Below are 27,728 nucleotides of genomic sequence, written 5' to 3'. Positions count from 1 at the left end.
CAAGATGAACCACTGGAGCACTTACTCTTTGTATGCCATTTTTTCAGAACATGCATTGAGGCAAATACTTCAGTGGTTGGAAATAAGGCTGAGACAAATTGAATACATGGTATATGGAAGAAAATCAGTAGGGAAATCAAGGGGAAAATAATTAGAGCCTTTGTGATATCAGTTCTGGTAGCCATAGTATATGGGATTTGAAGAGCCAGGAATGAAGCACAAAGTACCATGGCCTTCCAAAGTATGTAGGTTTGAAATGAGAATGCACAACAGACACCGTAGAAAAGAAATAGGATGGATATAGAACTTGTACATATAGGTTTATAGAACAAATTAGAAAAATAGATTTAGAGATTCTTGTAGCTACTACCTGGGCAGATCTACCTGGTAGGGATTTCCAGGGGAGTTAGCAAACGAAAAATTTGCAAGTTTTGTTCTGGTTTTGTAAGTTTTTTTTTCGAGTGATGATGAATAAAATTTTCTTTCACGAAAAAAGACTTGACAATCATGTAACTAAGAAACATTAAGATAAAATTTCATTATAGATAGCCGAATGCGTTCGAAGAACAAGCAAATACATACCTCAACTATAAAGAAATGGATTCACTGATATATAGCATCCTTATAATGTTATAAGATTGTAACCCGAGCTAGCAGAACCAGAATTAATAGAGGTTAAATAACAAGTGTTAAAATCCAAACAAATTAAACTAAAAAGTCTTACATGTTACTAATAACTTGTAAATAACAACTGGTCAATTATACCAAGGATCGGAAAACGATTTAAGCCATTGATTCAGTGGCAGAAGTCAAGGTTAATGGGCGAAAACCATGATCAAGACTGGCTTTATACGCTTTCTCAATATCAAACATCTTGTCCCCACACTCGTGCTCACTCCATCCTTCCAATGCATGTAAAATCCCAGCTATTCTCCATGCACTCATAACTCTTCTCGGAAGCCAATTCTAGCGTTACAATAAATATGGAACACAAATATTGATATATTAGAATAAGTATGCAAATATTGAACAACAATAAAGAGGACTACCAAAATACGCTAGGTGATTTTCTTCTCATCTGTTTAAGTGCCCTTGGTCAAGGGCGGAGCCAATGTTCTGGTTACGGGTTCAGTGAACCTAGTAACTTTGATTCAAACCTTGTATTTGTCTTGAACAATTCATTGATTATTTACAATTTAATAATTTAGAACCCAGTAACATAAAATGCTTAGAATTCCGAACCCACAAGCTTGAAATCCTAGCTCCTCCTCTGCCCTTGATGGGCAGAGTTGACGATATATGCGCTGGTGGGAGATGGTAAATAACTGGTGGAATAGTCGAGGTGTGCTCATGCTAACCCAGATACTATTGTTTTCAAAAATAAAAAATAAGGGAGAGATCAAGTTTAAACTATTTCCAACCTCACAAGAGTCAACATTTTCAAGATGCTTGGAAGCGATCATGGCCGGGGTGTGGAAGTAGAAGCAATCTTTGCGAGCTTTCCTTGGTGGGAATTGTGAGAATGGAATGAACAATGTTCCTTTTGGTGCCTTCAATTGTTGTTCTTCACTCAATCCATCCCCTACTAGCCATGTCTACAAAATAAGAGTAAAGTTAATAATATATAATCATATCATTTGAGAGTTAACTTTTGGCATGTTAGCTGAAGATTAGAGGTGGCAAAATCAACTCATACTTTAGTAATATGTGCAACTAAACTAAATTTAAATGGGTTGAGTTATGACTATATTGTTGACTATTGATCCGATGCATTGAACTCGAAATGATCCATTAAGCTATTGGATCAACACAAATCATAGTGTAACCAATAGGTCAGAATACAACCAAAATTCAAACGTACAAAATTAAATTGACAGATTGAAGACAATGTAAAATTTGAAGAATTTAAGCTAAGGATTTCAGAAAGAAGCATTAACTTTCACATTTTGTTTTATCAATAAGCAAAATAAAAAATGAGAGGAGGTTGGTTCACATAGAGGGTTGGGTTATGAGTTATGACCCGTTGACCAATTTGGCCCAAACGAAATTGAAATAATTGAATCATGGTCTGTCTTAACCCGCATAAGTTTGACTCTGTTAGGAATAAACCCCCACAGAAATAATATTCACGGTAATAAAAGCGGAATAATAATGTAGCACCGAGATACGGTAATTAACAAGAATAAAAGAGTAACAACAACATCAAGATTTTTACGTGGAAAACCCTTTTAATAAGGGAAAAAACCACGGCCCCGAGAGGAGCAACTGATACCACTATAGTAAGAAATTTTACACTTTGTAGGTCCGAGTAAAATACTCCAAAGACTACTAAAACACTCAAAAGAAATAACCTTTCTTTTGATATTCTCACCTCACTACAATATCGCTCACACTCTATTTTCCTCATAGACTATTTTCTTATACCCTATCTATGAAACCTCACTCTTTCCTTCTCTCTTTGTTGGTGTGAAGAAATGAGAGTTGAAGCTCTCCTTTTATAGCTAAAGCTTCCCTCTCTAAAGCCTACAATATTTGACAATTTACACACACTTTTCACAATTCAACAAAGTTGGCTACCAAACCAAAGAAATTCATCAAGGTTGGCTACCAAACCAAACTAATTCAACAAGGTTGGCTACCAAACCAAACTAATTCAACAAGGTTGGCTACCTAACCAAACCAAGTCAACAAGGTTGGCTACCACACTAAAGAAACTTTTATTAGGCATATGCCTAATACTTCTTCAATGAGATGGACATCATCAATCTCCCCCTCCAGTCTCATTCATCTAGAGGAGGTAGCACTGTCTTCTAGTTTGAGTGCATGCCGACAAGTTCTTTACATAGCTCGAACTTGTTCCTTGGTACCACCTTGGTCAGCATATCTGCGGGATTCTCACTTGTAGAAATCTTCAAGACTTTTAGAGATTCATCATCTACCATTTCTCGAATCCAATGATATCTCACATCAATGTGTTTGGTCCTTGCATGGTACATAGAGTTCTTGCTAAGGTCTATTGCACTTTGATTGTCACAATAGATGACATACTCTATCTGATGCAATCCAAGTTCTTGAAGGAACCGTTTAAGCCATATCATCTCCTTGCCAGTTTCTGTAGCGGCAATGTACTCTGCTTCAGTTGTTGAAAGTGCAACACACTTCTGCAACTTAGACTGCCATGAGATAGTTCCCCCTAAAATTGTAAACAAATATCCAGTAGTGGATTTTCTGTTGTCAATGTCACCTGCCATATCAACATATGTATAGCCTTCAAGATTGGATCAGATCCTCCAAATCACAAACAATCTCCCGTGGTACCTCTCAGGTACCTGAGTATCCACTTGACTGCTTCTCAATGTTCCTTTCCAGGATTTTCAAGAAACCTGCTGACAACACCAACTGCTTGAGCAATATTAGGTCTAGTACATACCATTGCATGCATCAAGCTTCCGACTACTGAAGAATAAGGAACTCTAGCCATGTTCCCTTTCTCTTCCACTGTTGTAGGACACATCCTTTTGCTCAACTTTAGATGACTAGCAAGAGGTGTGCTGACTGGCTTAGCATTTTTCATATTGAAGCGTTCTAGTACTCGTTCAATGTACTTCTCCTAAGATAGCCACAACTTTCTACTTGTTCTCTCTCGAACTATCTTCATCCCTAGAATTTGTTGTGCTGGGCCCAAGTCCTTCATATCAAATGACTTGGACAAATCTCCCTTCAACTTTGTCATCCACATACAACAACAATATAATAAAGTTATTCTCAGAAAATCTTTTGAAGTATACACATGGATCAGAATAGGTCTTTAGGTATGTTTGACTTTTCATGAATGAGTCAAACTTCATGTACCACTGCCTTGGTGCCTACTTCAATACATAAAGACTCTTATTCAATTTGCACACCATGTGTTTCTTTACAGCTACTTCAAATCCTTTTATCTGCTCTATATAAATCTCCTCTTCCAAATCTCCATGAAGAAATGCAGTTTTCACATCCAACTGCTCCACTTCAAGATCTACGCTAGCTGCTAAGCTCAACATTGTTCGAATAGAAGTCATTTTGACAACAGATGAGACAATTTTGTCAAAATCAATACCTTTCTTTTATTCGAAGCCTTTAGCCACCAATCGAGCTTTGTATCTGACCAACTTGCCATTTCCATCTTTCTTGAGTTTAAAGACCCATTTGCATTTGAGTGGTCTTTTACCCTTTGGAAGTTCAACCAGCTTGTAAGTGCCATTTTTCTGTAGAGATTCCATCTCTTCTTGCATAGCTTTCATCCACTGGTTCTTTTCTGGATGGGACAGCACCTCCTTAAGACTTTCTGGCTCCCCCTCATCACTGATGAGGACATACTCTATGGAAGGGTACCTGCATGACTCTACCCTTGGCCTCTCTGATCTCCTCAGAGGTTGAGGTTGTTCTTCTCCCTGAGTGGGGTGCTCCACTTCCTCGACACCTTCATCAAGTTGCTCCCCCTGCTCAATAACCTCACCAAGTTTCTCCCCCTGCTCGGCAACCTCGTCGGTCGTACTTTCTGCATTTGTGGGATTGTCAGAAGTAGAAGGAATAGTAAAAAGGTTAGAAATTATACCATTCTTCGCCTTTTCTAACATATCGGCAGCAGTTCCAACTTTACTTTCTCGGAAGACTACATCTCTGCTTCTAATGACCTTCTTCTTTACAGGAGCCCACAATCTGTACCCGAAATCTTCATCTCCATATCCAATAAATATGTAGGGAACAGATTTATCATCCAGCTTTGTTCTCTGCTCTTTTCGTACATGTGCAAAAGCTCTGCAACCGAACACCTTCAGATGCGAGTAGGACACCTCATTGTTGGTCCAAACTCTCTCTGGGATGTCAAACGCCAACAGAACTGATGGACTCCTATTGATCAGGTAACAGGTTGTCTGAACTGCTTCACCCCAGAATGACTTAGGTAGTTTAGCCATTCTAAGCATGCTTCTCACCTTCTCCACAATGGTGCGGTTCATCCTCTCGGCTATGCCATTGTGCTGCGGGGTTCCAGGAACTGTCTTTTCATGTCTGATCTCATGACTTGAACAAAACTCTTCAAATTCCCTTGAAGTGTACTCACCTCCATTATCACTTCGGAGACGCTTTAGCTTTCGACCCATCTATATTTCTACTAAAGCATGAAACTTCTGGAAAACATGCAACACCTGATCTTTGGTTTTCAAAATATAAAACCATAATTTTCGTGAAGCATCATCAATAAAAGTAACAAATATTTGTTACCACCCATTGATTCAATTTCCATTGGGCCACAAACATCAGAATATACTGAATCAAGTATATTCAATTTTCTTTCAGACGATGTCTCAAATGAGACTCTATGTTGCTTACCAAATAAACAGTAGTCACAAGGTTTTACCGTTGTACCTTTGGCATAAGAAATAAGTGATTTCTTAGTAAGAATCTGCAATCCCTTCTCGCTCATATGACCCATTCTTTTATGCCACAAATTTGCAGAAATCTCATCTTGTGCCGCGTTCAATTCACCTTGGCATATTTCTGCATTTGTCTTGTACAACGTGCCACGAGCAACTCCCTTTGCAATCACCAATGATCCCTTAGTGAGTCTCCACTTTTGATTTGCAAAATAGCTCTCGTATCCATCTCGGTGTAACGACCCGATCGATTATTTTGAGCTTTTGCATTTTGATCGCCAGTTCTCGGGAATGACTAACCCCATGTTGTGTATTATGACTTATGTAAATCAATGGTGTTGGGTTTCAGGTTAATCAGAATGAATTTGGATGAATAATTTTCAGTTGAAGCTTGAAATTTGAAAGGTTTGACCAAGATTTGACTTGTTTGTATTTGATCTCAGATTTGAATTTTTATGGTTTGGTTAGCTCCGTTAGGTGATTTGGGACTTAGGAGCGTGATCGGAATGCATTTTGGAAGTCCGTGGAAGGTTTAGGCTTGAATTGGCGAAATTGAGATTTCGGCGTTTTCCGGTTGATAGGCGGTATTTTGATATAGGGGTCAGAATGGAATTCCTGAAGTTGCAGTAGCTTCATTATGTCATTTGGGATGTGTGTGCAAAAGTTCAAGTCATTCGAACGAGGTTTGATAGACTGTTTGCTCGAATTTGGAATTTGGAAGTTTTGGAATTCTTAGGCTTGAATCCGGGGGTGATTCGATGTTTTAATGTTGTTTTCAGCATTCCAAAGGCTGGAACAAGTTTGAATGATGTCATGGGGTGTTTTAGCATGTTTGGTTGGGGTCCCATGAAGCTCATATAAGTTTTGAAAGAGTTTTTGAAAGATTTTGCCGTTTTGAGCATAAGCATGTAATGATCCAAAGGTCCATTTTTAGTTCTAGAGATCGAAATTTGATTTCGAGACTTCCGGAATTTTGATAATGAATTATAGGACTGATCTAGAAAGTTTGGTCTAATTTCATCAAGTCCCGATTGGGTTTTTGACACGAAATATGAGTTAATTGTTTAACGAGCGAAATGGGTATTGGACTGAGCAAATGAGCTCCGAATTGAGTTTTGACTAAAGGGCTATCTTCGTATTATTATTTGTGACTCATAGGAACAAGAATCATCAAATTCTGAGTTCGTATGATGGAGTTAGAGCCTTTTTAGTGAAAAGAAAAGCTGCTGCAATTTTCTGGGCAGATTCTGCATTTTTCGCACGTGTGAACAGTAACCACACCTGCGTGAACAGTATTCGTGTACAGTAAAATACGTGAACAGTACCCCATATATAGTACCCATGAACAGTACCGTGAATAGTACCCATGAACAGTAAAATGCGTGAACAGTAACCACTGAAGTTCTAGACAGAATGTTGAGTTCTGAATCCCATTTTCCATTTTTACCAAATTGGAGCTCGGGGAGAGGCGATTTTTGGGAGATTTTCAAAGAAAACAACGGGTTAAGTGTTATTAACTTAATTTTGGTTAGATTACCCGAACCTATTACTAGTTTTGGCATTTAATTGGTGATTTTAGTTGGGAAAATCTTGAAAACCCTCTTGGTTTAATTTGAAGATTTGAGGGTCGAGTTGATGTCGGATTTTAGTAAAATTGATATGGTTGGACTCGTGGTTGGATGAGGTTTCATATTCCGTAATTTTTGTCGGGTTCCGAGACGTGGACCCCACGGGCGAATTTTGAGTGCAATTTCGGATTTTTAATGGAAAATGTAGAATTTCATATGGAATTAATTTCTATAATTTTTATTAAATGAATCGAATTATTGTGGCTAGATTCGAGGCATTCGGAGGTCGATTTGAGAGACCAAGGGCATCGCTAGCTAGAGGATTAGCCGGTTCGAGGTGAGTAATGATTGTAAATGATGTCCTGAGGGTTTGAAACCCCGGATTTGCACATCGCAGTGCTATATTAAGGTAAGACACGCGCTGGATGATGAGCGCGAGGTCGGGATTGTGACTTGGTTCATCCCGATTGATGATTTTACCGCATATTTGATTGAAACTTATTTGTTATCATCATGATTTGGACTGATTTCCATACTTGGGCTTCGTGCCAATTATTTGAATCCTTTGGGAATTTTTATCACTATTTCCTCACTGTTTTGACTTATATTTAAACTCCGTCATGTTGATAATTATTGTTTTACAAACTCATCCGCTTTTATGCAGATTTGAAAACTCAAATGATATTTCTAAATGGTATTTTGGGTTGAGAACTACTGTTTTACAAATGCCCGAGGGGCTTATGATGATTTCCGGACTGAGTGAGGCCGAGGGCCATATGTGAGGATATGCTGAGTGATATGAGGCCGAGGGCCTGAGATACTATTTATGCCATGAAGTGGCTTGAGTGATGTGAGGCCGAGTGGTATGAGGCCGAGGGCCTGAGATACTATTTATGCCACGAGGTGGCTTGAGTGATGTGAGGCCGAGTGATATGAGGCCGAGGGCCTGAGATACTTTATATGCCACGTGGTGGCTTGAGTGATGTGAGGATATGATGAGTGATGATGCCACGAGGTGGCTTGATATAGCGCTTGGGCCGTAAGGGGCCCCTCCGAAGTCTACACACCCACAGTAAGCGCGGGTACCCATTGTTCGGAGTGATTGATACTATGCCCGAGGGGCTGATATGAGTGATTGTGAGGTAGCCCGAGGGGCTGATATGAGTAATTGTGAGGTAGCCCGAGGGGCTGATATTATTCTGAGAGTGAGCCGTGGGGCTGTTACTGTTCTGCTATTGAGCCCGAGGGGCTGGCACTATTCTGATATTGAGCCCGAGGGGCTGGTTTTGTTGATATTATGCCCGAGGGGCGGTTTTTTGTACATGTTTTGACCTAGGGGCTGTTTACATTTCTATCATTTTTGTTACTCACTTGTAAACTACTTGCTTTACTTGTTGGAAAAAAGAAGAAGGGATTTTCACTTGATTTCTCACTGCTTTACTATTTAAAGTGATTTTACTGCTTCAGTATGGAATACCTTGTGTTTTTGCGTGATTTCTTACCTTCAGTCTTTATTTATTATTATTACTCACTGAGTCGGAGTACTCACATTAGTCCATGCACCTTGTGTGCAGATTCAGGTATGTTTTGGCTGATCGAAGGCAGAGTCATCAGGGTTTAGCAAGGTAGCTGCCGGCGTTCGCAGCACTGCTTTTCTCTCTCCTCATTTCATTAGTCTGTATTTGTACCCTTCAGGCTTTCAGTTGTATTTATACCCTAGTAGATGCGCATGACTTGTGACATCTCGGTTAGGGCTGTGTCGGGTTGTGCTTCCGTTAATTATATCATTAAATCATATTTAAACTGTTTATTAATGTTTAACTATTTTTGAAAAGGCGATATGGGTTTGTTGGCTGGCTTTGTCTTCACGAGAGGCGCCATCACGACCGGAGCGGAGTTTGGATCGTGACAAGTTGGTATCAGAGCCTAGGTTTCATAGGTCTCACGAGTCATGAGCAGGTTTAGTAGAGTCTCGCGGATCGGTACGGAGACGTCTGTATTTATCCTCGAGAGGCTACAGAATCTTTAGGAAAACTTCACATTCTTGAATAATTATCGCGCGTCGTTTGATTCATCTTGAAATGTAACTCTTTGAATTCCTTCCACGCGTTCGTATGCGCGCATGAGCGCTCAGTATCAGATGTGCCTTGAAGGCTTGTGATTCCCCGATCGAGGGGCGAGATGTGATCTCTGTGAGTTTGATGTTGGGCCAGTCTGGAGGACTTGAGGCCGAATATTTGCCTATGGATTGAGCACCGAGGTGCTGATTGTGTGAGCAAGTATTTTTGAACTTATATGTTTGGTAGTGTCCCTATTAGTGGGAGTGATGACTGGATAACTATGTGATGAGTATGTTAGTACTGCGAGATGTATCCATCTTGATTTGAGGTATAACCCCGAGTTATAGGTGTGCAAAGAGCCTTTCCATATGTCCTAGTTAGGAGTGAAGTAAATTTCATGTTGCGGTATGAGTTCAGACTCAGGAAGACTAAGTGACTGCGTAATGGTTATGACGGTGGAAGGTATACATAAATGTTAGTTTAAGGTGAAGAAGGTGGGTTATCTCATGCGAAGTGTTCTGAGGTTGTACGATCCTTATGTGTCTGTTAGATTTGCGAGTGAAGGATATGTGTTGCAACTTAAATTGGGTCGCTTAGTGAGTGGGTGTAACTGTTGCGAGATTTGCAGAAGAGTTAAAATTCTAGATGATCTGTGTTTTCACAAGCTGATAAAAGATTTGAGTTTAATCTCCTTATGGTATCATGGCATCAATAGAGTATAATCGTTATGAGTTATTGAGCGTGTGTTGATCTATGGCTTCGAGCCAAGTGGGGGAATCCGCTATTGAATAGTTGATTGCACGGGTATATGCTCTAATGGTTCCAATTCGAGGCGTATTTGTAAATCAGTTGTGGCTCGAGTAAAGGAAATTTCAATAAAGGATATGTTATGCTTTATGGGTGTATGAGAATCGGGGAATGACTTGAGTTGTGGTTGGTAACGAATGCTCGGTGCATAGAGCAGGAAGTTGCTTGGTTATATTGGAATGAAGTCACATTCTACAGTGTCGGAGTGCAAATGAAGAACAGGTTGTTCGGTCCGTTTAATCAATCTAACTGCGGTTTGAGTAGTGTGGATAACTCTAGAGAATGGTCCTATTGTGTTCAAAACTCTACATGCAATAATTGGAGGCTTCTAAGTTGTACTTATGGATAGAAACTGAGTTTTCTGTGGAAGATGGCAAGACTTGTGGTATTTTCTATATTAATTATGGGATTCTATATATCAGTATCGGAAAGGTGAAGGTAATGGGTTTAGGGAACACTTAAAGAGTATTCAATGGCTTAGGAGCCTTAGACGGTGTAGATTTATGCTTGGGTTTTGTGTGATAAGCCTAGGTTGAGGGAATTGTGGTGCTACAACAAGAAGGAATATCAAGTTGAAAATGAATCCGAAGGAATTTAGATAGATGGGGTATCTTGATAGTAGACCAAATCGGTATGGTAAGGATATGATTAATTCCTTGTGTGTGTTCGAGGTAATGAGTTCCTACAGCTATTTTGCAACAATGCTCTTGGGTTTTGATGGCTTGCTTAGCTTGGTCTAGTTAGAAGGATTCAGTCCTAGCAGTTGAATTTGTGCAAATGGAATTGGGAGAGTTCTTATTGATTTCTACCGTGGTTGGAGAGGTGCAATTTCTCCGAGTGTGAGAAGCATAATATGTAATGATTTTTCTTCTAGATGGTATCAATGGAAGTTCTTGGCTAGATGAGTTACAGTTCAGTTCTGAAAGGAAGTTCATAAAACTCTTAGGCAGCGGGTAGCCTCAGATGATTAAGGAAATGGTACTGCTAATTGGAAATGATTTGACGAGAGTCTATGTTTTAGTAAAAGGGCAATGTTATTAAGTTGATAGCACTTCGGTAGTATTGTGGCACCTTCTTTTTAGATCGACTGGTGATATTCGGGTTTGCTTGGTGGCAAAGGGAAATTTTAGAGTATCTATAGTGGAATGATTGGGTATTAAAGGTGTGGCATATATTCAGACGGCGAAATTGGGATAGGATATGGTGATTCATGTGCCGTATGGACGTGGAGACGGAAATTCTCATATTCAGGCTATGTTGTGATTGTAGATCGTGTGTATCAGCACTGTTTAGTGACTACCAAGATTTGGAGTCCCGAGTGGATCTTTCTTTGCTTGGTATGTTAGATTTTGGATGTGATGTTGGGGATTTAGACTGATCGTCTCAGTGTTGGGTTATTCTGGACTATTGTGTTATGGGCTAGGTTGGAAATGCCAAAGGTTGAGTGGCGATGTGCGTCGTGTTATGTTCTAGTGGAGTGGTTTATATTGCATAGACCCAGCGGACAACTGGGAAGGATTGCTTTTCGTAATTGGGCCTTCGTGATGGATGTCAGTGCAGAGGTTTCTACCATTGATTCAGTTCTGGTGTTGAGGGACTTTCCGAAAGCGTTTCTTGTGGTCGGGCATGTCGTCGGGCGAGGTTGTGAATTTCGATATTTATGTGATGTCGGGCACCGTATCGTATGGCTCCAGCATGAGTTATGGTAGTTGAAGGAGCAGCTTTAGGCTTCCTTGGTAAGGAGTTCGTTGGCAGGCCAATGTGGATGCGTGTTCTAGCTCGAGTCGGCTTGGTTGGCCCCGAATTGTATTGTTGAGGGATAGGTTGATTCGACCGTTATTGAGCTTATTAGTGATCTGGGGAGATGTATGAGTTGCCTTTCTGTGTTTCGAGACATTATGATTTATTGGTTATGGGCACATATGGTGCGGTTCTAATCGGAGTTTCATAATAGAAGTCGAGCGGGAAGAGTAATTTGGTGTTGCTCGGTGAACGGTGTATCGGTTATGTCCTATCGGGTGTGCATGGTGTATGTTATTTGCTTCACCGTGAGTATGATGAATTGCTTTGGTTCCAGATATCAAATTGTGCGTGGTTGTCAATTTCGAGCATAGTGACTTAAGGTGGTTCCATATGGAGCAGTGTTTAAATAAGGTCGCGCATTGCAGTGAATATATGTGGAGGTATGACCTTGCAGGTTAGATTCGTGCGTTCTGTTCCTATGATGTGAGACGGGTTCTCAGTCCTGCGTTGTGGTGGTACTGGTGAGCTTGAGGTACAACTCTTTCATTTGAATCATTTTCATGATTTGAGTATGTTCGGACCGTTGCTTATTGGTGCACGTATTATGCTAGATGTGGCTTAGGCCTCTATTGGTGTGACATGTCACCAGGGTAGTGTGTTGGGTAAGAGGAGATCGTTGGGATCATTAATGAAAATAAACGGATTCGATTTCAGCATGTTTGATGGGTAAACATCAAGGTTCGGTTCAAAAAAAAAATTTGCTATGGTAATTTCCAAAGGAGAAATGGCTTCATGAATGGTTGATCTGAGAAATGGTTATGGTTTATTGCGTGTTTCATTTATCGTTGGCAATATATGAAAGTGTTTGAATGAGACTTTAGTTGATAAGAGGTTTTCTATCGGTATTTGGTTGTTATGGGCAGCTGCTGTGAATAGAAGTTATTGCTGCGAGCGTTAGAGTTATATGGTATATCATGGGATTGCTCCCGAGGTTGCAGGCATGGGTTACTACAGCTAGTTTGGGTTTATTCAGAGTATAGGTGTGAGGTTTTGATCGTATCGATGGTTTCAGAAATGAAAAGGTGGTTCTATGGCTTATAGGCATGATTGGATTGTGCAATTTCAGTTGCAATGTGTTATCGGACCTATATGAGATAGGGTGACGTGGGGTCACCCCCGGGCATATGCATGGTAAGGTTATTCAGCTATGGGTTGGCTTCTAGAACAACTCTGTGTACATTTGAGGACGAACGTGTGTTTAAGTGGGGGAGGATGTAACGACCCGACCGGTCATTTTGAGCTTTTGCACTTTGATCGCCAGTTCTCGGGCATGCCTTGCCCCATGTGGTGTATTATGACTTATGTAAATCGTTGGTGTTGGGTTTCAGGTTAATCATAATGAATTTGGATGAACAGTTCTCAGTTGAAGCTTGAAATTTGAAAGGTTTGACCAAGATTTGACTTGTTTGTATTTGATCTCAGATTTAAATTTTTATGGGTTGGTTAGCTCCGTTAGGTGATTTGGGACTTAGGAGCGTGATCGGAATGCATTTTGGAAGTCCGTGGAAGGTTTAGGCTTGAATTGGCGAAATTGAGATTTCAGCGTTTTTCGGTTGATAGGCGATATTTTGATATAGGGGTCGGAATGAAATTCCTTAAGTTTTCAGTAGCTTCATTATGTCATTTGGGATGTGTGTGCAAAAGTTCAAGTCATTCGGACGAGGTTTGATAGACTGTTTGCTCGAATTTGGAATTTGGATGTTTTGGAATTCTTAGGCTTAAATCCGAGGGTGATTCGATGTTTTAATGTTGTTTTCAGCATTCCGAAGGCTGGAACAAGTTTGAATGATGTCATGAGGTGTGTTAGCATGTTTGGTCGGGGTCCCATGAAGCTTGTATAAGTTTTGAAAGAGTTTTTGGAAGATTTTGTCGTTTTTAGCATAAGCATGTAATGATCCAAATGTCCATTTTTAGTTCTAGAGATCGAAATTTGATTTCGAGACTTCTGAAATTTTGATAATGAATTATAGGACTGATTTGGAAAGTTTGGTCTAATTTCATCAAGTTCCGATTGGGTTTTTGACACGAAACATGAGTTAATTGTTTAATGAGCGAAATGGGTATTGGACTGAGCAAATGAGCTCCGAATTGAGTTTTGACTGAAGGGCTATGTTCGTATTATTATTTGTGACTCATAGGAACAAGAATCATCGAATTCCGAGTTCGCATGATGGAGTTAGAGCCTTTTTAGTGAAAAGAAAAGCTGCTGCAATTTTCTGGGCGGATTCTGCATTTTTCGCACGTGTGAACAGTAACCGCACCTGCGTGAACAGTATCCGTGTACAGTATCATGTACAGTAAACAAGAATAGTATCCGTGTACAGTACCCATGTACAGTACTTATGAACAGTACCCCGTATACAGTACCCATGAACAGTAAAATGCGTGAAAAGTAACCACGGAAATTCTGGACAGAACGTTGAGTTCTGAATCCCATTTTCCATTTTTACCAAATTGGAGCTCGGGGAGAGGCGATTTTCGGGAGATTTTCAGAGAAAACAACGGGGTAAGTGTTCTTAACTTAATTTTGGTTAGATTACCCGAACCTGTTACTAGTTTTGACATTTAATTGGTGATTTTAGTTGGGAAAATCTTGAAAACCCTCTTGGTTTAATTTGAAGATTTGAGGGTCGAGTTGATGTCGGATTTTAGTAAAATTGATATGGTTGGACTCTTGGTTGGATGAGATTTCATATTCCGTAATTTTTGTCGGGTTCCGAGACGTGGACCCCACGGGTGAATTTTGAGTGCAATTTCGGATTTTTAATAGAAAATGTAGAATTTCATATGGAATTAATTTCTATAATTTTTATTAACTGAATCGAATTATTGTGGCTAGATTCGAGGCATTCGGAGGTCGATTTGAAAGACCAAGGGCATCGCTAGCTAGAGGATTAGCCGGTTCGAGGTAAGTAATGATTGTAAATGATGTCCTGAGGGTTTGAAACCCCGGATTTGCACATCGTAGTGCTATATTGAGGTGAGACACGCGCTGGATGATGAGCGCGAGGTCAGGATTGTGACTTGGTCCATCCCGATTGATGATTTTACAGCATATTTGATTGAAACTTATTTGTTATCATCATGATTTGGGCTGATTGTCATACATGGGCTTCGTGCCAATTATTTGAATCTTTTGAGAATTTTTATCATTATTTCTCACTGTTTTGACTTGTATTTAAAATCAGTCCTGTTGATAATTATTGTTTTACAAACTCATCCGCTTTTATGCAGATTTGAAAACTCAAATGATATTTCTAAATGGTATTTTGGGCTGAGAACTATTATTTTACAAATGCCCGATGGGCTTATGATGATTTCCGGACTGAGTGAGGCCGAGGGCCATATGTGAGGATATGCTGAGTGATATGAGGCTGAGGGCTTGAGATACTATTTATGCCACGAGGTGGCTTGAGTGATGTGAGGCCGAGTGGTATGAGGCCGAGGGCCTGAGATACTTTATATGCCACGCGGTGGCTTGAGTGATGTGAGGATATGCTGAGTGATGATGCCACGAGGTGGCTTGATATAGCGCTTGGGCCGTAAGGGGCCCCTCCGGAGTCTGCACACCCACAGTGAGCACGGGTACCCATTGTTTTGAGTGATTGATACTATGCCCCAGGGGCTGATATGAGTGATTGTGAGGTAGCCCGAGGGGCTGATACTATTCTGAGAGTGAGCCGTGGGGCTGTTACCGTTCTAATATTGAGCCCAAGGGGCTGGCACTATTCTGATATTGAGCTCGAGGGGCTGGTTTTGTTGATATTATGCCCGAGGGGCTGTTTACATTTCTATCATTTTTGTTACTCACTTGTAAACTACTTGCTTTACTTGTTGGAAAAAAGAAAAAGGGATTTTCACTTGATTTCTCACTACTTTACTATTTAAAGTGATTTTACTGCTTCAGTATGGAATACCTTGTGTTTTTGCATGATTTCTTGCCTTCAGTCTTTATTTATTATTATTACTCACCGAGTCGGAGTACTCACATTACTCCATGCACCTTGTGTGTAGATTCAGGTATGTTTTGGCTGATCGGAGGCAGTGTCATCAGGGTTTAGCAAGGTAACTGCCGGCGTTCGCAGCACTGCTTTTCTCTCTCATCATTTCATTAGTCTGTATTTGTACACTTCAGGCTTTCAGTTGTATTTATACCCTAGTAGATGCGCGTGACTTGTGACACCTCGGTTAGGGCTGTGTCGGGTTGTGCTTCCGTTAATTATATTATTAAATCATATTTAAACTGTTTATTAATGTTTAACTATTTTTGAAAAGGCGATACGGGTTTGTTGGCTGGCCTTGTCTTCACGAGAGGCGCCATCACGACCGGAGCGGGGTTTGGATCATGACACTCGGTCTAAAGCAATTCCTGAGATCAAGTTCATCCGCAAATCAGGTACATGCCGCACATCCTTTAGAACCAATGTGCATCCGACATTTGTCTTGATACAAATGTCACCAATCCCCGCAATCTTTGAGTAACTTGTGTTACCCATTCTCACTGTGCCGAAATCACCTGCTACATATCTGCAAAAAAGATCTCTTACCGGTGTGGCATGGTAAGATGCCGCTGTGTTAACCACCCATTCCGACTCTGGACCTGACAAGTGCATGCATTCCTCTTCCTCGTTTATAAGAGGACAACATTATCATTGTTTTGCACCATGACGGTTGTGTTGTCATCATTCTTCTGGCCACTGGTTTCACCTTTGCCCTTCTTTGGATTTGGGCAATCTCTTTTGAAGTGACCTGGTTGATCACAGTTGTAGCAATTTCTGGCTCTTTGTTTGGATGGGTTCTTTGACTTCCCACGAGCTCCGGATCTACCATAGTTGTTCGAACTCCTTTGATAACTCCTGTATCTACCTTCTGTGATGAGAGCATGTCCTTGATTTTCGGGCTTCTTTCTCATCTTCTCATTGAGTAAAAGAGCCGATGTGACATCTTTCAACTCAATAGTAGTCTTACCGTGCAGGATGATTGTTGCCAAATTATCGTACGAAGATGGCAACGAGTTCAATAGCAAGATGACTTTATCTTCTTCCTCAATTTTCCATCCGAGGTTGGCAAGCTGTGTGATTAGCCCGTTAAACACATTTAAATGTGACAAAAAATTCATACCTTCACCCATGTGTAGGGCGTATAACTGCTTCTTCAGGTACAATTTATTTGTCAGCATTTTGGACATGTATAGGCTTTCCAACCTTGTCCAAATTCCACCTGTAGTGTCTTCATCAATGATGTTATTTACCACATCATCTAATAAGTGCAACCTGATTGCACTAGCAGCTCTTTCATCCAAGTCAGCCCAATCCTCAGCTTTCATGATACCAGGCTTTTTGGCATCAGCATCTAGTACCTTGTGTAATCCTTGTTGGATGAGCAGATCCCTCATCCTTCTTTGCCATGTTGAGAAACCGTTATCTCCGTTGAATTTTGCTACCTCGTACTTTACTCCGGACATTTTTATTTTTCACCGAGTATAGTACTACCGATAGTGAATACCATTTCAGTAAATGAGCAGAACCTGTGCTCTGATACCAGTTGTTGGGAATAAACCCCTACAGAATAATATTCACGGTAATAAAAGCAGAATAATAATGTAGCACCGAGATACGGTAATTAACAAAAATAAAAGAGTAACAACGACACCAAGATTTTTACGTGGAAAACCTTTTTAATAAGGGAAAAAACAACGGCCCCGAGAGGAGCAACTGATATCACTATAGTGAGGAATTTTACACTTTGTAGGTCCGAGTAAAATACTCTAAAGACTACTACAACACTCAAAAGAAATTACCTTCTTTTGATATTCCCACCTCACTACAATATTGCTCACTCTCTATTTTCCTCGTAGACTATTTTCTTATACTCTATCTATGAAACCTCACTCTTTCTTTCTCTCTTTGTTGGTGTGAAGAAATGAGAGTTGAAGCTCTCCTTTTATAGCCAAAGCTTCACTCTCTAAAGCCTACAATATTTGACAATTTACACACACTTTTCACAATTCAACAAAGTTGGTTACCAAACCAAAGTAATTCAACAAGGTTGGCTACCAAACCAAACTAATTCAACAAGGTTGACTACCTAACCAAACCAAGTCAATAAGGTTGGCTATCACACTAAAGAAACTTTTATAGGCACATGCCTAATACTTCTTCAATGAGATGGACATCATCAGACTCAACCCGCATATTCACCATCTCTAGTTTTGGATGATCAAAGTACAAGATTGAAAAGAATGAATTCCATTGTTTTTTTGTTTGTACATACCTTTGAAGTAAAAGTTATTGAAGTGACCAGATTAGTTGCAGCCTCAGGAGTAAGCCTTGCTTTAAGCATGTTGTAATCACTCTCACACAATGTGATAACCTATAACAATTACAGCAATATAAGTGAAACGGAAGTTGTTGGAGAAAATTATGCAATTTAGTGACTGAATATTAATTAATGATACCTGAATTCCATCATTGCACAAAGCAAGGGCAATGGAATAAGCTACTTTTGATAAATGGCCACCAAGAACTACTTGGGTAGTTCCTTTAGGAATTGAGTTTAGAACCACAGCAACTGCTAGGCTACTTCCATCAACCAACTTCACTTTAAGTTCTGGATACCTTTTTATGTATTGTTCACCATTCACATTTAGTAGCTCCTGTCAAATTTCATGTACAAATGCATTAGCTCAAGTAACTCATGACTTTCTCTAGCCAATATTTAGTGAATTACCTGCAGATAGAGGTGGCAAACGGGCGGGTTGGGCCGGATATGGTTCGGGTCGAAAACGGGTAATGCTAAAATGGATAAATTATCCGACCCGACCCATATTTAATACGGATAAGAAATGAGTTAACCGACGGATAATATGGGTAATCATATTACCATGACTTCTTGAATATGATCACTTTGGGGAGAATTCCTAGTATCTCAAACTTGAGGAACCCGCTTTACAAATGTAAAAATTAAACACATTAGTTATCCATTGGTTATCCATTTTCTAAATGGATAATATGATTCCTATTCATATTTGATCCGTTTTTAAAAAGTTCATTAACCAACCCATTTTTTAGCGGATAATATGAGTGAATAACTGTTTTCTTTTAACCATTTTACCACCACTAGCTGCAGATTATGGAATATCAGAGAATAAATTATTTTTTCTGATGATAGACAATTGATAACAGCAAACAAAATTTGAAGTGCAAACAAGCATCATTTGAATGAGTTTAAGTTTTATCGCACTGATGGGTGGAAAATATTCAGGCAATCAAGTCATTGATAAGGTAATTATATGTAAATCTTCATAATAAATATTAACTAATAACGTAACCTGCTATCACATGTTAAATTTATTGATAGCGTAGAAAAATCTATATAACTTAAATTCCATTTGAATCATTGACTTATTTTTTAACTTACCTGATTTAAAAGTCCTAGAGTCAAAACCTTTACGCCTTTCTGATCTGCTTCTATGATGGCTTTCTCCATCAAATTGCTAATAGACTCTCTTTGCCATGGCATAAAGTACTGCAACAAAATCAAGGAAAATGCAACAAATTTAGTTATCAAATTTATAATATACATGTTTAAGACTATAAATTCCAAATATCTTTTTTTCTTTCTTAAACTGTGTTCAATCAAACTACGCTGCATAAACGAAACAAAGGGAGTATGCAGTGCAAATTCTTACTTGTACGCGATATTTTGGGACGATCCAAGTTTGCAATTTGAGATTCTTGAATATGTTTCTCTCAACAATAAATGCATGGCCATAAAACCATGTAACCATCGTAGACCACAAAGTGATTGGCCACATTATTGGAAAATACCATTTTGAGGTGTGAGGTTCTGAGGCCAAGGATGCAAATCCTAGGCGGAGATGGTAGATGGATTCTGCAGTTGTTAGATGTGTTAAGTGCACCACATCGGGCGATTCGCCTACCCTCTCTAGTGATTTTTCATATAATGTATCTGAAGATTTGTCCAGTGTGTTGTAAATGTAGTCATACATTGGCATGAAAAGTGAGTAGTTTGTTCTGAATTGCGTGTGATGCAGTGAGTGGTACCTGTGTCATCAAAGAATTGAATTCATTCTGTGAAAATTGAAATTCTTCTAAGCTAAGAATTATTTTGTGATTAATTTCCTATATATCTAGCAAATCTTCAATAGAACCTTTTGTTTGTTGTTGGGATGGGCTAAAGTTTAAAGCAAAGTCTAATCTATGCTTTTTCTGGTTTAACTATCGGGTATCTAATTAATATTCATTAGTCGAACTAATTAGGATTTGTGCCATGTAGGGTTCATTAAAGTTTCTCCATTCCTACTGCTCTAAATAGCTATGAGTAACAAGTATACCTTTAAATGTGTTCAACTCACATCTTGGGGTCCCATAACCGTGGGGAGAACGTAAAGTTCATGGAAATAACTCGTGAAAAGATTACAACTTTTTGTACAGTACTAGTGTTTCTCTTAAATTTCAAAATTTAGAATGGAGTATTATATTTTCTCATTCTCAGTTAAGGAAAAGAGAGTTCATTTGTTTGCACAAATAGTTTTTAACTGAACACTAATTACTAGGCGTCAAATATTAACCAAGAGCATGCTACCTAAACAGTACTTTTAAATTTTCAAAATTCTCATCACCTTTTTACCGTAAGTTGAAAGGCATACAGAATTTCAATATCAAACTTCAAAAAAAAAAGAAATTCTTACATATATACTTTCAAGGTGATCCAAATTATAAGGGATAAAATAAATGAGTATAACGCAGCTGGAAAGAATGTGTCCATATCACCTTGTCCATGAATTGATAAGGTAGGCACGACAAGCATTCATTAATTCATGAAGATAAGTTGTTATCAACAAGATAACAAATTCCTTCCACCTTCATTGTATTCTATTATTTTTTCATCTTATCATTTGGACCACCATGAATGCATGTAAGGATTTGTTTTTTCATTTGGTATTGAAATTTTGTACGATCAAATGAAAAGTATTTTTTTTAAGAGAACGTTGGATTAGTTTGGTTGGTTTTTGGGAGGTGATAGACAATTGTTGGGGGGGGGGGGGGGGTCTGTAAAAGCTCAGCCCACTAGTGATATTGTTTGCTCTGGGTCTAAGCCCAGAGCCCTCATGGCCGATGTAGGACTCTGTCCAAAGTCTGGGGTGTTACATACACCCCTCTTATGAACTCAGCGTCCTAGACTCAGCTTTGAGGTTTACCCCGCCTAAACTCTTATCCATCATTAGCAAGGCTGACACAAAAGTGGCTCTAATAGTACCATCAGCAGCAGCCGAGCCCACTAGTGATATTGTCCGTTCTCGGCCTAGGCCCTCACGGGTTTAGAATGCGTCACTAGGGTCTAAAGTTTGTTAACTTATATATCAAGCATCCCTCGTGTTTTGTCGACGTGAGACTCTGTCTGGTTTCTTCACCTTTCTTTTTACTTCATAAATTCTAACTGCATTATGAGCAATAAGATTCTTGAAACCCTGAAAGAGATCTATTGAAACTCAGCTTAGGTACGATCATATATGTAATAATGTAAATGTGAGTCAAACAATAAGCGGAAAAGAACTAGTGTGGAATGCACAAGCACATATAACTAGTCAAATCTTGTTAAGGTAAATAAAACAAATTAAGAACTTTATTTATCATCTATCTGACATCTGCTCATTATTTTGAATTGGACGAATACTAGATAAGAATCTATTTGTACTTAATTGGTCTTGATAAAAGTAAGAAGGAAGGTGAAGAGACTTACGAGGGCGTATACATCAAGTACTTGAGAGGTGGAAAGACAGAGAGGAATAAGTTCAAAGTTGCAGTGTCCCAAGTTGTTCATAAAATCAATGTAAGTGATGTAACCCCCAAGTGCCACTATAGAAGCAGTCCCAGTAAGGATTGCTGTGAGCATTGGGATGGCAAACAGCGCGAAATACGCTACATGCTCTGCAAATGGATGAATCACAGCTGCCAAAAACAAGAATATTTATCAAACACATAGCTAACTAAATTACTCTCCCTCATCTTATATTAATAATCATGGTTACTAAAAATAGTTGTCTCAAATTATTTGTCATTTTAAAAGTTTAAGACAAAATTAATTATTTTTTTTTCTTTCTTACCCTTAATAATAATTGTTCTTGAAGATGGAGATAACATATAAATAGAATAAATATTCAATAAAAAGAGATTATATCTTAAGACATAAATAAGGATAGAATAGTCCAATCTTTTTTCTAATTAATATTTCTTAAGAGGCATGTAAAAGAGAAATACGACACATAATATGCGACAGCGAGGAAGTACTACTAGTAATATGATTTGCATTTAAGATATGTACAGTAACAGTTTAAAGATTATTATACTATGAAGTTTAATATGTAATATAGTAGGTTCAATGACGCATGCATGACTTTTCTTAAGCGTGCCAATTAAGACTAGTTCCTCCTGTGGTTATTAATGACGTATTTTTCACAGATATCCTAGGAACTACAAATCAAAGACTAATTTTAACTTGTAATAATACTAGCACTGAAACCTTTGCTTGATACTGTATTTTGACTGGGGATAAAAGTCACCCAAGGGCATGTATTAATGCAAACGCTTAATTTTTTTTAAAGGGACAAGCAATAACATATTTTATAATTATACCAAATAATTTATTTTGCATATTATCTATATGTACATATTTAGTAGAAAATTTCGACGAAGCGGTGTCATGTGACACTGCTTGGGGAAAGGTAGTACTATTATCAGTAGAAAATAAATTATGTACATAATTTATTTTGCATATTATCTATACCTAAGCAGGTTAGTACTATTTTTACCAAGTTACTAATTAATGCTTATAGTTGTATAAATATTTTTACATTATCAGCACTCGTAACATAAACTCATATGAAGAATTTCTAGAAAAATTATACTACCAGTGCAGTTTAATATATTATAATAGGTTAGTTTCAAATTTTATCAGATTTCTGTAAATGATGATCATAGAGATTTATCTATAAATTATCTTACAAGCTATATTGTTCGAATTCTTCAAAAATATGACGGGGTGGATCCTCCAAGGCAACGCAGGAGAATTCGATCAACATAACTTACAAATGACGTGGTTATGTGAAGATATTTATTAGACTCAGTACATAGAACCTAAACCCGTCTGGTTTATTTGCCTAGTTTGCGGGACAAGTGCCTGAAGAAGGACCACCGCTGCCTTTATAACATGGTATTCCTGCTCAAATGGGCCAAAGTCTCCCGACAAATTAAAGGCCCCCCAGCATTAGGTACTAATCCACAGGACAGCCAAAGCAAATAGTTAAATGAAACCCCAAGGTTGTCACGTCCAGCTGATATGCAGTTGAAAACATTTAAGAAGGATATGTAGTTTTCAATCACTATATATCTCATTGTCATGTGTGTTTGTCGGATCAATTTACTCCTAAAATATGTTCTGTTGTTGCGTATAGATTCAATCTATCTGGTGGGGTGCAGTTCAAGCTGGAAATTAAAGTTGGCCACCTATGATGGCTAGCTAGCTAGCTAGCAGGCAGGTCTTACTACTAATAATGGCATCTTAAAATATTATCATTGGAGGCCGATTCAGTAATTTAAATTTAATGAGTTTAACGTTCGGGTTCTTACTATTAAATCCACTACATTTTTAAAATTACGAGTTCAACGTTTACTATTTTCCTAAAAAAATATGATTATTTATTTGTGTACACACATTATTTCGAAAATACTAGTTTAGTTGAACCCGTTACCTATATACTACATACATCATTGGTTATACCTTTAGTCTTAGGAGTCTTATAACTTCTGGCACTAACAATGCATAACAATTTACGCCATTAGATAACACGATCTATTGCAATGGATAGTTCACCTGATTTAGTAATTTAGAAAATAAGGTAAATAACCTACTATAATGAGTTAAAATGCATTGAAAAGGTAAACACATACTATTTCATTCCACCATCAATGTATATAAGTTCAATATATTTTCAGTTAAACAGAAGTAGGAAATGGGAGATGGCTTACAAGTTATGGGCTCAGTGACAATAGAGGAATGGTGATGAGAGTGATAGCGAGAGTAAAGGAAATGATGGTGCAAAGCTCTGTGAAGCCAATAATAGAGAAATTCCACAGGACCAATATGAATCAAAGCTGTCAAAATTATCCCATCAGTCCTCCAAAATGGAATATGGTGAGACTGCTCCAACTTCATGTATCCATAATAGAATAAGAGACCATTAAATATGATCTGATCATCCCTGCAACACATAAGATCGATAGACAATAATCATATTCTTTGCACTTCAATTTGCATTTAGATTTTTTTTTTGGAGCTAAAAAGAATATAAATTGTATACACTCCTTGACATATGGAAAAAAAAGTGTAATGGCAAATATGGGCAAAAATTGATTTAAGTTGTAATTAAGTTCAAAATCCTTTTTTTTTTTTTTTTTTTTTGTGTAGGAGAAATAGGGGAGGGATGATAAGATTGGGAATCAAATCCTCATCAACAAGGTGAAAGTTTAGAGGTACCTAACCAACTGAGCTAATAAAATTCCCCATAAATAAGTTCAAATCTTAGGTATTTGTCATTTGTGTGTTTTCTAAAAATCCTTTGTTAAAATTTTTTATTCCGCTGCATTTAAAAAAAAAAAATCAAAATCGGTTCAGCGCCAAGCTGTATGTATAAGATATATTTCTCTATAACAAGGTATAGGCATGCCCCCCTCGATATTTTAAGAGGATACTCCTAAACTGTTGGATCATAAATTTCATGCTCAAAAAGGTCTTATAACCATCTCTAACCACTTAAATTATAAATAATCAACGGATATATAATATATATATAATTAATATATGCCGGATAAAATAGTAAACAGTGAATTTGATTGGCTACATGGAAAAAGATCCCATTTAATTATACACCGCCAGAGTAGATATCTTCCTCCTTACCGGCGGAAGGAGGCCAAAATGACGTACCACCCATTCCTAAATGTTAACAACTTAATAGTAGGATCTACTCGCAAAATTAGGGCCATCGTATACAAGTATTTATGATCAAATAAAACATAGAAAATAATTGTAGACATTGTCGCCGAGACATTATCAAGAACTGAATAAAAGATTTTTTTTTTTTTTTTTTTTTTTTTCTTTTCATGCATGCTAGGAGGAGGACCAGGGGAGAGTGGGTAAAGCAGAGAGGGACAGCGACAGATGCAATAATATAGTTCGAACGGAGTATAATTTATTATTACTAGAATATCAAAAACTACTAAATTACGTGCTCCTAATTGTAAAAGTGTAATAAATCAAATGACGAGAATATAAATATTTAAATCCCGAATCCTTTTTGAGAGAGGGTACAGGTGCTTACCAATTTCTTTCTCTATCAACTTGGTCAAATTCAATGCTCTTATCAACAATCCGATTATCTCCCTTGGCAGTTCTGTAACGAGATAAAGATATCCATATTTGATTGTGAATCATTCTTGAGAGTAGAAATGGGAATATAATAAAGTTTACAATGTCCCTCTGCTTTTCATCTTTGCTCAAGAAGAACGAGTGTATGCTATGAGCCACGAATGGTGCCAAAACCACATACTTCAGTCAGAAAAAATAACAAGCTGTTAGGAGTATGAAAAATTATTATTAATTACATGTATAATTCATGCTAGCATTTACTTTCCGAAAAGAATTGAAAAGAAGAAACAAGTTAGAATAGAGTCACAAAATTGAAAATGACAAGACATTGTATCACGTGCTATACATATATATATAACTAATAAGTTGCTTGTTCTCGTTGTGTAGTAGTGGAAAGATGGGGTTAAGTATGACACAAAACCGATGGAGCCTTTTCAGTACTGAATTAGATATTTTCTAACACAAAGCATAAATATATGAAGTATACGAAATAACACTCAAATAATATTAATAATATTAAATTTTAAATCCATAATTTAAGAAGTTCAATAAATTTATTGATAAGAACTTAAAAGTTGAACTTATCAAATTTGAATAATGAATCGTCCCCTCCACAAATATATCTCTATCAATTTGTTTGATGCATTGAAGGAACATATTTTCCTTACAGTAGAGGAGGAGAAGGAGAAGGAGAAGGAGAAGGAGGAGATTCATTAACATAAACGTAATTGTGCTCTAATATAATAAAAGAGAAATACATACAGGACTTTAAGAAAAACTATGAAAAATGAAGTTATACCTTGAAGTTGCCAAGCCATGTCCATGGCCATTCAGTGAGAATGCCTGGTTTAGATGCCATGGATTTTTGTTTTTGTTTTGCTACCTTATCTTGTAAAGAAAGTAACTAGTACAACTTCTTTCAGCTAGCTTGCTTCTTCGCCTCCTCTCCTCTAAAAGTCTCTGATTGGGCTGCACTTTATAGAACCCTATAATGGAGCCCATCCCAGCATATTCAATATTTTACACCGTCTCAAAATTCTTTACTTATCACAAACCGCCATGTGTCCCTATCACATCACTTTTTTCTCTAAAATATTCAACACCCGATGTTTTATTTTTTTGGGTAATTAACAAACTTTTATTTACCAGTAATATTTACAATGCTGTGCTCAAGCTTAATTTGGACATAAGCCATTGAATTCACTGTCCTCGTGACCAACTACCATACTACTAGGTATGACATCTAAGTGCACATTAGGATAGTAGTTAAGCTCCATCAATCTTTGTTGTAGTCGCAACTTAGTAGCTCCTCGACCATGCACATCTTGTGTTATTATTTTACTTAGCACTACTGCTAATCGCTGCTTTTCTTGAAAAATTCTGCCATTCCTCTCTTGCCATATATAGTACAGACTGCCTGCAAGAGTTAGTTTATATAGTTCAGCTGTTGTGTTCTTCCCCTTGTATTGTCTTTCAGCCCACTCGATCTCACTTGTCCATGTCATCGCTTGTCTATGAATCCTTTGCTATTGTAGCATTGATGTTCATACTCTTGAAGAATAAGAGCAGTTAAAAAATAAGTGATCAATAGTTTCCTTTTCAGTGTTACAGAGTGCACAAATTGTATCTTCCACATAGCCTCATCCCCTCAATCTATCTTTAGTTAACAGCCTTCTATGTGCAGCCAGAAATACTGTGAAAATCCACTTTGGCAACCCAGCATTATTGCATACCAGTTTCCTCCATGACACTCTAGCAAATTCACCTCTAATCTTCACATACATGGTCTTGATGGAGAACTTTCTCATTCCCTCTACATCCTCCTCTGTATAACCAGCTTCCTCAAAGTATTGTTTGGCTTTCAGCACCTTCTGTACAATCCATGAGGCTTGCTTTGGGTCAATGCTCCACAGTGATTCTGTTTCTTGTAGTATACATGTATCCATTGAACCCACATCTTATCTTTTTTCTTGGGTCAATGTTCCATAGAAGCTTGCATATAGTTGCCTTATTCCATGCCTCCATATCAAGCAAATTTAGGCCACCTGCTGCTTTAGGCTGGCACAACTTGTCCCATGATAATAATGCTTTCTTTGATACTTCCACACCTTCAGTCCATAGAAATGTTCGACACACACTTTCAATAAACTGGATCAGCTTCTTTGGCAACAGAAACACCTGGGACTAGAATACTTGAATAGAGAAAAGTACACTCTTAATTAGTTGAATTCTTCGTGCATAGGATAGAAACCTTGAGGTCCGTGACTGAATGCTTCCTAGCATCTTTTCAATTAGAGGCTGGCACTGTACCAATGGTAATCTCTTGGAACTGAGTGACACTACCAAGTATCTGACTGGTAGTGTCACTTTTACAAAGCCTAGGACTTGTAAAATCTCCTGGTGCTTGTCATCATGCACTCCACCAAACAATATAGAGTTTTTGTCAGCATAAGCCACTAAACCTGATGCCTTTGAAAAATCATGAAAACACGGATACAGTAGCTAGATAGATATAGTATCTCCTCGGCAGAACATCAATAAGTCATCAACAAAACTCAGCTGCACTATGTTCATTTTGCCACATTTAGGATGGTTTGAAATTAGGATCCCTCTTGAGTGTCTTCAGT

At 38.1% G+C, this 27,728-nt stretch overlaps 1 pseudogene; it reads right to left on the bottom strand.

Moving 5' to 3' along the window:
* Positions 1 to 588: 588 nt before the first annotated feature.
* On the bottom strand, positions 589 to 27,728 carry LOC107765534 (very-long-chain aldehyde decarbonylase CER1-like; annotated as a pseudogene).

The sequence above is a fragment of the Nicotiana tabacum genome, chromosome 1, assembly GCF_000715075.1.
Source record: "Nicotiana tabacum cultivar K326 chromosome 1, ASM71507v2, whole genome shotgun sequence".
Classification (NCBI taxonomy): domain Eukaryota; kingdom Viridiplantae; phylum Streptophyta; class Magnoliopsida; order Solanales; family Solanaceae; genus Nicotiana; species Nicotiana tabacum.
This window is presented reverse-complemented; position numbering and strand designations above follow the sequence as displayed.